Below are 12,292 nucleotides of genomic sequence, written 5' to 3' on the forward strand. Positions count from 1 at the left end.
CACGGGACGGCTGCACGGCTTAAACTGCTCCCGCCTTCGGTGGCACTTTCTTGATAGAAACAAGTTGCTGGTAATTATACCCTCAATTGTTGCTACAGAACAAAGCCGGCGTGAGAGTCATAATTGCAGCCCTTACGGGAGTCCGTATCGCTGAAGCTATCTGCCCATCTAACGATTGTTAGATCCTCATTTGATGTCCACCGTTCCTATCGCAATGCGCACGGGGGGGACGAGTTTTTCTTCTCACGGATAAAAGTTGGCCCAATACCCCTCTGGCTTGTTCCAATCGTTGCGAATCAGTTTGCTTCAATGTTTCACTCCCTGACGGCAAACATATCGTATTTGGTTTCTTCTACCGTAGCCCTAGCAACACTTCTTTCATGCCGTTTAACATATTATCCCAAGAAGTTCAGAACTTGAAAACGAAGTTTTTTCTTGGCGGCAACTTCAATATGCCCGAGATCACCTGGGTAGATGTGTCCCCCGTACCATCGTCTAACTCGGCACTTTCCCTAGAATTCACCAATCTGATAGCTACGAACGGAATGTACCAATATGTGGACATCCCGACAAGACGATGCGGGGATTGCGCTTCAATGCTTGATCTCTTCTTTTCGAACTCGGACGATTCAGTGCAATCCATATGTCCTGTGCCTGGTATAAGTGACCATGATGCGGTGTTAGCAACTGTCGCATGTGTGTGTTCGTTACCTGTTATCGGACGTCCGCGTAAAGTGTTCATGTACCCAAGAGGTAACTACGATCTAATGATACGGGCCCTGGAAGACTAGTTTCAGGTGTTTGTCGAATTTAGTTTAACATATAAGGTAGTTCAGCTTTGGAAATGTTTCACGGGCAAGGTATTGGACCTCATTGATTCTTATATCCCTTCTAAAACGATTTCTAATACACCTAAAAAACCAATCCCAGGTTCACCAGGGAAGTTAAAGTTCTACTAAATAAAAAGCGCCGACTTTCTCGCAGGTATAGAGCTGACAGGAACGAAGACTTCTTTTGCCCTCTTGATGCCATAGGAAAAGAAATTAAGCTAAAGATCAAGGTAGCAAAAGATGCATTTTTTCATCGTTGGATAACAAGCTCAAGTAAAGTCCTAAAGAGATGTGGAAGTCTGTGAAATCTGATGGCAAGGGGGAAGGTTCAATACCGCCAATATCAAGTCCCCAGGGTGAATCATTGACTATTTTCCGCCCCTATCCCTGACGTCCATGCTTTGCCGATCCCAACTATATCGAAGTAATGCCTGAAATCTCAGTCTCCTAAGAGGGCCTGTGTAAACTCTTGTCTAAGCTAAAGTTAAACCCAGCCACTGGACCAGACCATATCCCGTGCTATGTTCTCAAAACATGTGCTTCCGTGATTTCTAGATACATTGTTGTTTTAGATGCGACTGCATCTCATTCACTCGCCTTGTCCCTCCATACGGCGTTGTTGTTGTCCGTCCACACCCCTCTCCCATTCTCCTCGCCGCGCGAGCTGCGCTCTCCGCCGCTCACCACCTCCCTCTCCTCTCCGATAGCGAACACTTTCCCGCGAGGAGCATTGGATTGTATTCGATTGGGTTGGCTTAGCTTGGATTGGATTGGCTTGAATTGGATTGGATTAAAGTGGATTGTGTTGGATTGTGTTGCGTCATAGCCGCGCCACGTTGCGTCATAGCCGCGGTCGTTCCAGCACCGGCGTTCCGATTTCTGGCACGTGCATAGACTTGATCTTCGCTGCAAATTGCACGGTGGTCCCGTTACTTCCCCATCCACTACCCGTACACTTCAGCGACCACAAGGCCGGCATCGTTAACGTTACGCCGCGTGTTAAATAAAGAATACATCATACGCGTTCCTCACACGTTTCACGCAATTAGAGAATCAACCCAACGGAAACACCAAGTGAACCCCCAAGATGCGTCGCATCTCCACACGGTTCCCCTCGCGGGAAGGTGGGGTAATTTTTGTTTAGACTGTCTCTTGGTTCTAGTGAACTTCCTCGGAACTGGAAAACTCCGAATGTCACTCAGTTGATAAAGCGGGTCTCCGTAAACATGCACAAAATTACAGACCCATATCGCGAACTAGTGTGTTGCAAAACATTACAGCATGTGTTATACTCAGCCATTTTTCACCACTTAGAGGCGAACAGTTTTTTGAACCTTGCCCAGCACGGCTTTCGTGCGGGTTTTTCGTGTGTCACCCAGTTGGCTGAATACTCTCACGATATCTTTTTTTCATTTGACGCTGGCAAACAAGTTCACTGCATTTTATTAGACTTTAAAAAAGCCTTTGACACTGTCCCACATTCTCTATTGCTCCTTAAGACGTCCTACCTTGGCCTTCCTGATTCCGTGCTTGGCTGGGCGCGAAATTCTGTCGGGTCGCTCACAAAAAGTGGTTATCAACGGCTCTGAATCAGATTTTCCGGCTGTCGCTTCGGGGGTGCCACAAGGATCTGCTTTAAGACCACTTTTATTTCTCATCACATCCAAAATAAGGTTATACGCGGATGATTTCGTGCTTTATAGGGACATAGAGAATGACGTTGATCCTTCCTCCCTGCAGTGAGACCTTGACTGAATCCTTGCCTGGGGCCATAAGTGGCCCATGAACCTTAATCCCAAAAAATGTAGTCATATTAACTTCAGCAGAAAGCGGGCTATCATTATCCAAAACTAGCACTTAGGCAGCGTTACAATTGAAAACGTAGATCACGCTAAATATCTTGGTGCATTCTTTTCATCAGACCTTTCATGGAGTAAACATGTTGAGTACATCACCTTAAAAGCTGGACGTGTTCTTAACTTCATGAAAAGAAATTTTAGTACTGCTTCTGAAGACGTCAAACAAATATTGTACTCTTTCAACGTATGTTCGATTTTAGAGTATGCTATTGTGGCACGGGACCCAAACACTAAGATCCTGATAAATAAACTGGAGGCAATTAAAAATCGCGCTGTACGATTTGTTACTAACTCTTACACTTACGAAATTAGCGTTTACAGACCTTAACGGCCTATTTCATGTGGCACTCTACAACTGCCACGAGCCTTTTGTAGGTGTTTATTTTTGAAACAGATTGTGTGTCAGGAGGTGGCAATAGATCGATATCTGTACCTTCATCCGCCCACGTATGTATCTAGACAAAGGAACAACAGTAAAAAAATTGCCGAATGTCATTGCCATGCATCTACATTCCAAGCGTCATTTTCCCCCGGTCTATTAAAGACTGGAACGCCCTACCCGACACTGTTGTTGCAGCCCCCACTGAACTGTTTTCCGCTGCACCCTGGCAACACTTCGCATGAGCAGAACATGACTTGAAGAATTTTTTGCTCTTTTTTGCATTTCTCCGCTCTTTACGCTACAATCTCCGTATGTGAAGCCCTGGCAGCACTTCAGCATCGTCACATGATCTGAAACGTGTTTCTCTCTCTCTCTCTCTCTCTCTCTCTCTCTTGACTGTGTCGCTGTCGTCTGTTGTTCGCGCTGTTATTCTTTGCGCTTTCTTTCCTCGTAACCATTATGTCGCGCCTGTGATTCTTTGTGTTTATTTTCCTGTATCACACCCCCTACAACAATGCCTCTTGGAGAATGTACGTATGTTAATAAATAAATAAATAAATAAATAATAAGTACATAAATAAATAAACATATAAATAAATAAATAAATAAATAAATAAACTGAAACTGAAACTAAATAAATAAACATTAAGGTACGTAGCATTACCTGGGATCCGTATCATAAAGTAATAATTGCCAAGCTTGAAAAACTGCACAGAAAGGCGGCTTGGTTTACATTAACACGTTACTCGCGCACTGAATATGCTTCAAATATTCTTGAAATTCTCTACATGCCAACCTTAGCAGATCGCCGTACTCATGCGGGGCCGAAGTTTTTCTTTTCACTCACCCAGAATGCCTTCAACATTACAACTGCACAACACCTAATTCGAGGATAAGGTAGAGACATCCGAGTTACAAATAGCCGCGCTTACAGAGTACCATGAACACAGGCATTTTCTTTTTTTTACGCACAATACATCACCGGAATGCAATACCAGAACCTGCCGTCCAATCTCGAAATGGTTCGGAATTCGAGCACCGCATTCATGCAGTCCCAAGAACAGATCAATGCTAACTATCTTGTTAATAGTTTTAATGCATGTTTGCGTACATGCGGGTGCAGTTTGTCATTATATTTGTATCTCAAGCCTATATTTCATTCAATTGTTTGCTCTATATTTGCGTGCGTAGTTTGTGAACAAATTATGCGTGCACGACTATGTAAGTGCTTTTATGTTCGTATATTAATACAAGTATTTTGTAACCCCACCCTGCATCGGCCTCACAAGCCAACGGTATGAGTAAATAAAAAAACTGATTTACAGTAAACAATTATTTCTTCAGACTTTTGCATATTTATCTTACATGTTATATTAACATATTTGACATAGTTACAGGCATATGGTGACGCGGCCTTTTATATAGTGAGGTTATTTCTGGCCTATTAACCCCAAGAAACGAAGGTCGCTGGGGTGATAAAAAAAGAAAAGTGTTCGTAAAACAAAAAGGCGGTGACTTTAAGAGCTCCTTTTACAGTCCGGCAATATGGCTGACTACAAAGCAATCCACAACCCCCCCTACCCCCCTACCCCGCCCCCCAGGAAATGAAAAGACAAATATAGGACAATGCCAAAAAAAATGTCCTCAGCGCCTTCCACTGGCTCGGCTTCCCTTTTATTTGCTGGGCATTACGTGCGGACTGCTGTTGTTCGAAGCATGATTTTTGTTTTGTATAAAAATTAACAAGGCACTTTAAAATGATTGGATAATTTCTGTTGTTGTGCCCACAAAATGCAATGGTGATTAGACAATTGCAGCACTATAGTTCTGTTGCCGAATAGCATGTGATTTATAATGTGCGCACATTCACTACGCGTTCGCCAAGCTGGTGTAAAAATGTTTTTACTAAATAAAAGCGCATTCTGCTAACTTATTTTGGGGAACGGTGTGCTTCTCTCTCGCGCGCAGCTCGGCAACAGGAGAGCGAAATAGCGATGCTCTGCCGTCGTTTCCTCTGTAGCCAGATCGGCAGGCAGGAACGCAGTAACAGCATGACCGTTCACACGAAATTTTTTGGCACTCAGAAAATGCCAAGTTAATTTTAGCGGCACACGACAAGTAAAGCGAACGCGGTGAACGTCCGTTGTCTGCCGAACGCCCTCCGACCGCGTCCCCGGTGGCCCTCCGATCAACGCTTGCGCCGCGGTGCGGTCTTTTCGAGCAGCTCATGAAGCTCTCCCATAGCGTGACGGCGTGGATGGCGGATGCCCGTGGTAGCCGTTCCTTAAGGTCCAGGCTCTTCAGTTGCGTTTGCGACGAGCTTTCCTCTTCCGCGGAACGTTCTTCCCTAGCAGGTGGTAGAGCTTTTCGGCCACTGGGACGCACGCCGTTTTCCAGAAGCCGACCATAAAAGCAAATAGTTCCGAGGAACCACAAAAACGTTGCATTTCACGTCTGTCTTTGACGTTTCCGGAAAGATGCTGAGTGCTCGGAGTTTTTTTACATGGCCTGGTTGCCTCTTACGTCTATTAACGACCAATATAGACAACCTCTGAAATTCCGGAATGACGGTTGTCCATTTTTAGCTCACAGCCCAATGCCTTCCAGCCTGTACAGAACGGAGTTAAAAGAAAACGCTCGTTGTGCTATGCTGGTGTAGTACCTGAGAATGGCAAATTTGTCGAGTTACGCCAGGCACCAGAGATTCCAGCCCTCATTGTGTCCAAGCATCGTTGGAAAGCGGTTACTTCTGTAGAAACCCCAAGAAGCAGGACCCTAGCCCTTGGATGTATTGATGGTTTGTACCGGCGACGTCTTTTCATATACTTTCAGCTGTTGCAATCTGGCATCAGATCCAAGTTGAAAAAGGCCTCCGCCTTCATTCTGCCAAAGAACTTTGTAAACTGGGAATGGAGGGTACTATATATTTTGGCAGACTCAGCATTCAGGGTGCTGGGGTGGTCCCAAAATAGTTTGATCAAATCGTCGCATTTCGAGTTTGTAAAAGAAGCTCGTATTGAGAGGCTCTAAGAGGTATTCGCCGGTGGGCTTATCAACATCGTGTCCAACGGGTGTCTTCAAGCCAAAGGCACCGATGAGCCAGCAGAAACTTTGGCAGCACTGCAGGTAGTAGCACGAGAGGTATTCCAAACTTAGTGTCCAATTACCTGTCAAAACACGTTCATGCGCGTCCAGAAGGATCTAAATGCTTCGGTCGCTCATGCGTTTGTTGATCCCACTGACAGAAATTTCGAGGGCTTCAAGCGTCGCCCCCTGTACTTTTACTATGCCAAACGCATCAGGCCGCACCGGCCAACCAAGCCCTCTCCTCCTACTCCAACCACTCTCCCCCAATCGCTAGCCTTCCCAGCGCTTTAGTCATGTGACCGGTTCATCTTGGGCGACGCATGGGGGAAAGCGGCAACATTAGCTAAACGTGCTCCGCCGCGGGCCTGAGTTTTCTAACGCTAGCGAGAGCGTCGTTACTCCGACAACCTCAAACATCGGTTGCCTTGGCAACCAGGCGCATGCCTTTCTCGAATTTAGTTACAGTCGGGTGATCCCGGTTCAGCTGGGGGCCCCACCTTGCGACATATGGAAAATGCAGGCGTACCATTCACTCCCATTGGAAAGCGGGCGATGCGTCTGGCATTGTAAAATACAGGAGGCGATGCTTCAAGCCAATTCCAAAATAGCGAATTCCGCATTGCTCTCCTCATGACCAGTCAAGGTATCGTCTGCTCGGTTCTCTTGCGCTGCACCTCAACAAGGTCTCTACCAGATGGCTGAAATTCCTCTCCCTACCACTTCCTTAGACAAGGCGTGTTGGTTCATTCACGGAACGCGGTTATATGTTAGTCTGGCAAGAGCGCAAAAGCAGCAGTAGAGTCTACTCCAGAAACGAAATCCGCGTCTTTAACTCTCAAGCACACCGCGAGCGTCTGGGCTAGGGTTGGGATGATTAATGTTTTGGCCACGAACGCGCACTCTGCGGACTGCCTCATTTTAATTTGTCTCGAAGTAACACGGCGCCGTCTCGCGGTGTCGACACCCTGGCACGTTCCCGTCTATCCTTTTTTTCGTCATTCTTTAGCTATGTGGCTGACCTTTTGGCACCACCAACGATTTGCTGCACGTTGTAGCCAGTTCTGAGAATTGCCTAAGACGGTCTCAGCTGCTCCTAACAGGGTTGGCATGGCTTTGTTGACTTGCCGCGTTTACCCGCATATAGCTTCGGTAATGTTTGGAAAACCTCAAAATAACATCCTTGGGTTCTCTGGTGATACTGTTTTTGCATTTTCCTTGCATATTTGAATGACTAGCGCCTCTTAAATTGTGAGATTTTTTAGAGACCGAGGCCTGTTGCAAGGTTCCATCCTGCAAGCCACAGATGAAACAGTTGTGCAGCATCAATCCGAGTAAAAGTAATGTTCCTTGTAACACAGTGTGCCCCACTTGCGGCAGTATCAATAAGACTGTGGAGCGGCAGCTCCAGTCTGCCATCACATTGTTAACGCCAGAACAAAATCAGTGATAGCATGGCCTCGTAGTTCATCCAGGCACTGAAAGAAACAACGACTAAGAGGTCGAATGGCTGTGGATGTCAGTGTTCCTCGCGCCTTCGGGGACATGCGTGCATTGCCGGCCTCATACGTGGACGGACGACCCAACGCGAGCAGAGCGGCGTGCTTCCGTGCGCTCGCTTCAGAGGCATTGGCCTCCCAGTCGAAGTTGAGCCATTCGGAGTACGAAGCTGGTTTTGTAGCGAAAAACTCAGTCGCGCTATAAAATGTCGCGGTGTCGACAACTGTGCCAGCCTACATCGCCAGAAAAGTCGTTTCCTTGGGGCCAGTTTAAATATTTGGCCTTATTGCGGCATGTCATTTTTTGCTGAGGCACAAAAACGTGGCTCTCCAAGACGTATATTTTCTCATTCTCTGCAAAACCGTGATACGTCTTCATCGTATGGGACCCACACCAGCAATGCAATACCGTAGTGAAGCCATCCAACAAGAAGCCGTCCAATTCACCTCTCGTCGACATGGCTAACTTTTCACGAACCTGAGTCCTTCACCCATAATGATAACCACGCTTTCTCCAAGCCGACACGTAAAATCACTCAACTTTTTGTATCACGCCTTTCACCTTACGAATCGCCTGTCAGCTACCAATACGTAGCATTCGCTGAGCTGTCATTACAAAACTCCAAGCTCTCATCGCAAGGGTGTCCCTGGCGAATTGAATTAGTTTTTTCTGCACACAAAAAGGCCACGAAATTTTTGTTAGGCCATCTGCGTACCTTCGGATCAAATACATTCTTGCAGCATTTGCGAAGGACTAGGTGAACGTTTCTATGTTGGTCATTATATAGACGTTCTCGTGCATTTCGCATTCATCTGGGCATATGATATTATGTGCGCGTGTGTGCATGCTTGTGTGGGTATTGAGGTATATAGGCCTCCTGTGCTGCTCAGGGGGCGCTGCGCAAGCGGCTTCCGGCGTAGTACAAAGCTGCGTAGATCCCATAGGATCACGTGTTGACAGAAGCAAAATGAACTCAATGTTCCCGATTGTTTTGCGACATGGCCATCATCCCCTCCCCGACGAGTCTTGTCTCTTCCGGCGATTAACTTGGCATTAGTGGGAAAAGCTTTGCAGCGCTAATTACGTTTACCGCACCGACGAAAGTGCCGGGACGGTGATGGCGCTCTCCAACTCGCATGTTCACTGACCATTTGAAGTAAAACTTCTAGTTTAAACTAGTACTCTAGGTGACAAGAACTTTTCAGCAACAGCCGATCAAAAAATAAGAGGGACGCAATCGGCAATGATCGAGCTTTAAAAAGCTAGCGAGTCCGGCGGACCGATGGCTCCGCTGCTGCGGTGCGCCGCTCTTTTGCGTACCTGCGCACTAGGCGTGCACTTTCATTAAACAGTGCTCGTTTGCGTCGCCGTTACGAATACATGGTGCAGCGTTAGCTTGCTGTTTTCTTGCGTGTCTCAGTGACAAAATGCAGTGAGCGTCAGAAGCGTGAAATCTGTTTTGCGATTCCGAAATTAGTGGCGGTAAAACAAAGTGGTCGGGCGAACAGAGAGGCCGCTCGCTTTCCTTGTTTGCTCTCACTTTACTTAATTAAGCTCTTGCATCATATATTCCCAGTTCACACTTAATAGGCTAGAATGAGGGTCAGCAACGTTTTGAAGTGTAGGGCCGAGTTGCATGCAGCCGACACGGCGGAAGGCTGGACGGCAAATCGGGTGGGAGGGGGGGCTTTGAACGCAAAAAAAAAAGAAATAGCAAATTGCCGATAAAATTTGACAATAATCTGGTGAAGTGTGAAGATGAGGGACAATTCAACTGGAAGCGACCAATTCGCTGTTCTTGTCTAGCTGCCTATCTCCATTTGAGGACAAAACTGGCGTGTCGGCGTTCAGAATGTTAGCGACGACCCCTGCTCTAGAAGATAACCAACAGAGTCAGTGATGATCGTATGTAAATATTCGGGGCCGCGCGCCGTGTATGCGGCTGTGATATTATGAAAATACAATAGACGTACACATCTTTGCAGGCAGCGGGCGTGGGATTTGGTGCTTATTTTGCATCCTTCAATAGTGCTTAATTTGTTTATTTGACGCTATTGCCTCCCCTACTCGCTGCCGTTGTACCCTGCCGTTCGTACATCGTGCGACGTAAAACGTTACGCAAGAATAATTTAGTTTGCGAAAATATGAAACAAAATGTCCACTCGTTTCAAAGGCGGTGCCAGGCCAGCAGTGTCAGCTGAGTCGGCTGCGCAATTCTTGCGTTCGCTTGCATGCTCCCGCTGAAGCAACCTTTTGCAGCTACCTCAGGATATAGGATGAGCAGCGTTCCGTGTTTATGCTACTCGTGAACTTTCCTTTGTCGACCGCACGCAAGAAGAAAGAAGGGTAATGGTCGTCAAGAAGTTAGACCACCCGACCTGGCGATACTTTCCCACGCCGCGACGACCGCGCCAGCTCGCTCAAAAGAAAGCCCATAAATCGGCTTATTTTAGCGGATATAATTCGTTTAGCCTCCTCAACTACTGTAAGGGCTATATCATACAGTATGCAGTCATTTAAAGGCGCCACAAAGCGATTAAACTAAGTACAACCAACTTTCACTCTGGCTTGTAAATGAAAACGCATGGAGGGTGGCGAGGGCCGTCTGCTTTTTTACTACCCAGAGGCGTCGGCCACTACGGGCGCTGCATGTCGCCAAAACTCCAGCGCAGGAGGCCTATACGTACATACACAGCGTTGAAGTGTTCGCCCTATTCATGTACCAGAATTTGAATATAGGCGTGCTTCTTTCTTTCTGTTCGCGCTCACAGTAAATGCCGTTGCATCAAATTGTTTCCTTCCTTTTTCATGCACGACTTGCTACACCAATGCCTGTTTTATGACTTGTATTTAGAACGTACTCCCTACTCCTGATTTGGGCGCACAAGGGTTGTAGCAGTGCCGTCTAATTATTAAAGGGACACTGAAGTGAATTTGTCAAGCTCCCGGTTTTGCGTGCACTGCGTAGACTGCCTCAAATTACCACACTTTTCATCGTTTATCCGGTTGATTATTTTATAAAGCGGGAAATAAGAAAAACTACCATGCGCAGTCTGTGGCGGCCCCACCAAGTAAAGGCTGTGACGACAGGAGGAGATGCACCTTGATTGGACGCGGTCCAAGGTTAGCATTCAAACAATTTTCGGTTTCGGTTCTGTAAAACAACATGCCTGACATCCGACAGCATCGTTGGATGGGCATTCTTGATATCTCAATAATCGCCATACCGCGCTTCTGCCATGTTGTCGGCTGTAAAATGCCTAAGATAAACCTCCCAGGACGGCTTGGAATCGTAGCAATCACTAGCCGAGACCTACGCAGCGGATAAACGCCCTCCGCGTCACCACAGACGCTCAAATGCCATGTGCTTTTCCCGCATATTCGGAGCTTGCCTCGCTCATGCCTGTATCGTAAAAAGCGTGTTCGCACCAAGCCAAGGGTCTGCTGATTCTGGCCTGTCCCCACTGCCCGCAAGGAGTCGGTGCTTGTGGAAACAGCACGCCAACGAGAACTCGCTAGCGCGTCAGTGTCAGCCTGCGCGCGTTCTGCGAACTCGCTCGTGGAGGAGTGAACGTTATGGCCCAAAAAAAGGTGAACTCAGTTTAGAAAACATTGGCCCCAAACGAAAAAATCACCTTACAAAAAAGAAGTATGTACCCTCGGGGATACGAAGTTGCCACTTGCAAAAGTGGCAATCTTAGCACTTCAGACCACTCGGCCCCGAGCCAGCGCTGCCGAGGTTGGATATGTATAAGGTATATAATGTCCAATCAGTTTACACTTTTATTTATTTTTAGCATTTGAAGTACCTTACGTGACTATTTGTTGTATAGCGCTCATGCAGTAAGCGTCCCCCAACCTTCCACAATATTTCACGTCTAGCAATTACATTTCTTAGACTGAAAAGCGTTAGCAGATGAGATGTGCGGTCGTGCTGTTGACCGCTGTGCTTGCTCACCCAGCGCAAGAAAGTGCTTCCTGCTCCCTAGGTTTGCGCTGTGCGGTAAAAGTTTCAGTTGATTTTATTTCTTTAGTACCTATATTGATTTCGCTGACTCTTCTCCTGCCTTCAAGTTGCCTTAGGTTTTCCTACTAGCGTACCAGTCAGCGAAGCGTCGCATGTGCACTTGTGCAGCGCTTGTGTGGAGCGACCAGGACTCGGAGCTTGAGACACTGTACAAACTAACAAACAAAAGAAAGGCACATTCTTCCATTCACAAACGTGTTGTGGCTCAGTTTCAACTGAGCGAACGAATTGCGACGACCCGTCGGCGGCCTGTGGACTAAACGCTGGGCCGACTGACTCTGTCGGAGGGTCGGCGAGCCGTGCAGTACCGCAGCCAACTGCCAGCTCATCTCCTCCTGACGTCACACGAAAACGCCACACAAAATATTGGGGATAACGCAGGCTAGACGTAATGTCGCTAGATTTTGATTGCGCACTACAAAAGATGCTATAGCCAATAACGATTGTCATCAACTGTTCTGTTCAGTAATATCTGATTTCTTTTGCGTGTTTGTCGTGGGTCTGGCCTAGTTTGGACGTCGCAATCAAGACATTTTTGGTGAGTCTTAGAAATATATATATTTCGGCATGTTTTATTATAACGCCGTTATGAACTTACTTTTAAGTGCGT

This window comes from Haemaphysalis longicornis, unplaced genomic scaffold (assembly GCF_048455015.1).
Source record: "Haemaphysalis longicornis isolate Haplotype H1 unplaced genomic scaffold, Haemaphysalis longicornis Haplotype H1 scaffold_2, whole genome shotgun sequence".
In the NCBI taxonomy this organism is placed as follows: domain Eukaryota; kingdom Metazoa; phylum Arthropoda; class Arachnida; order Ixodida; family Ixodidae; genus Haemaphysalis; species Haemaphysalis longicornis.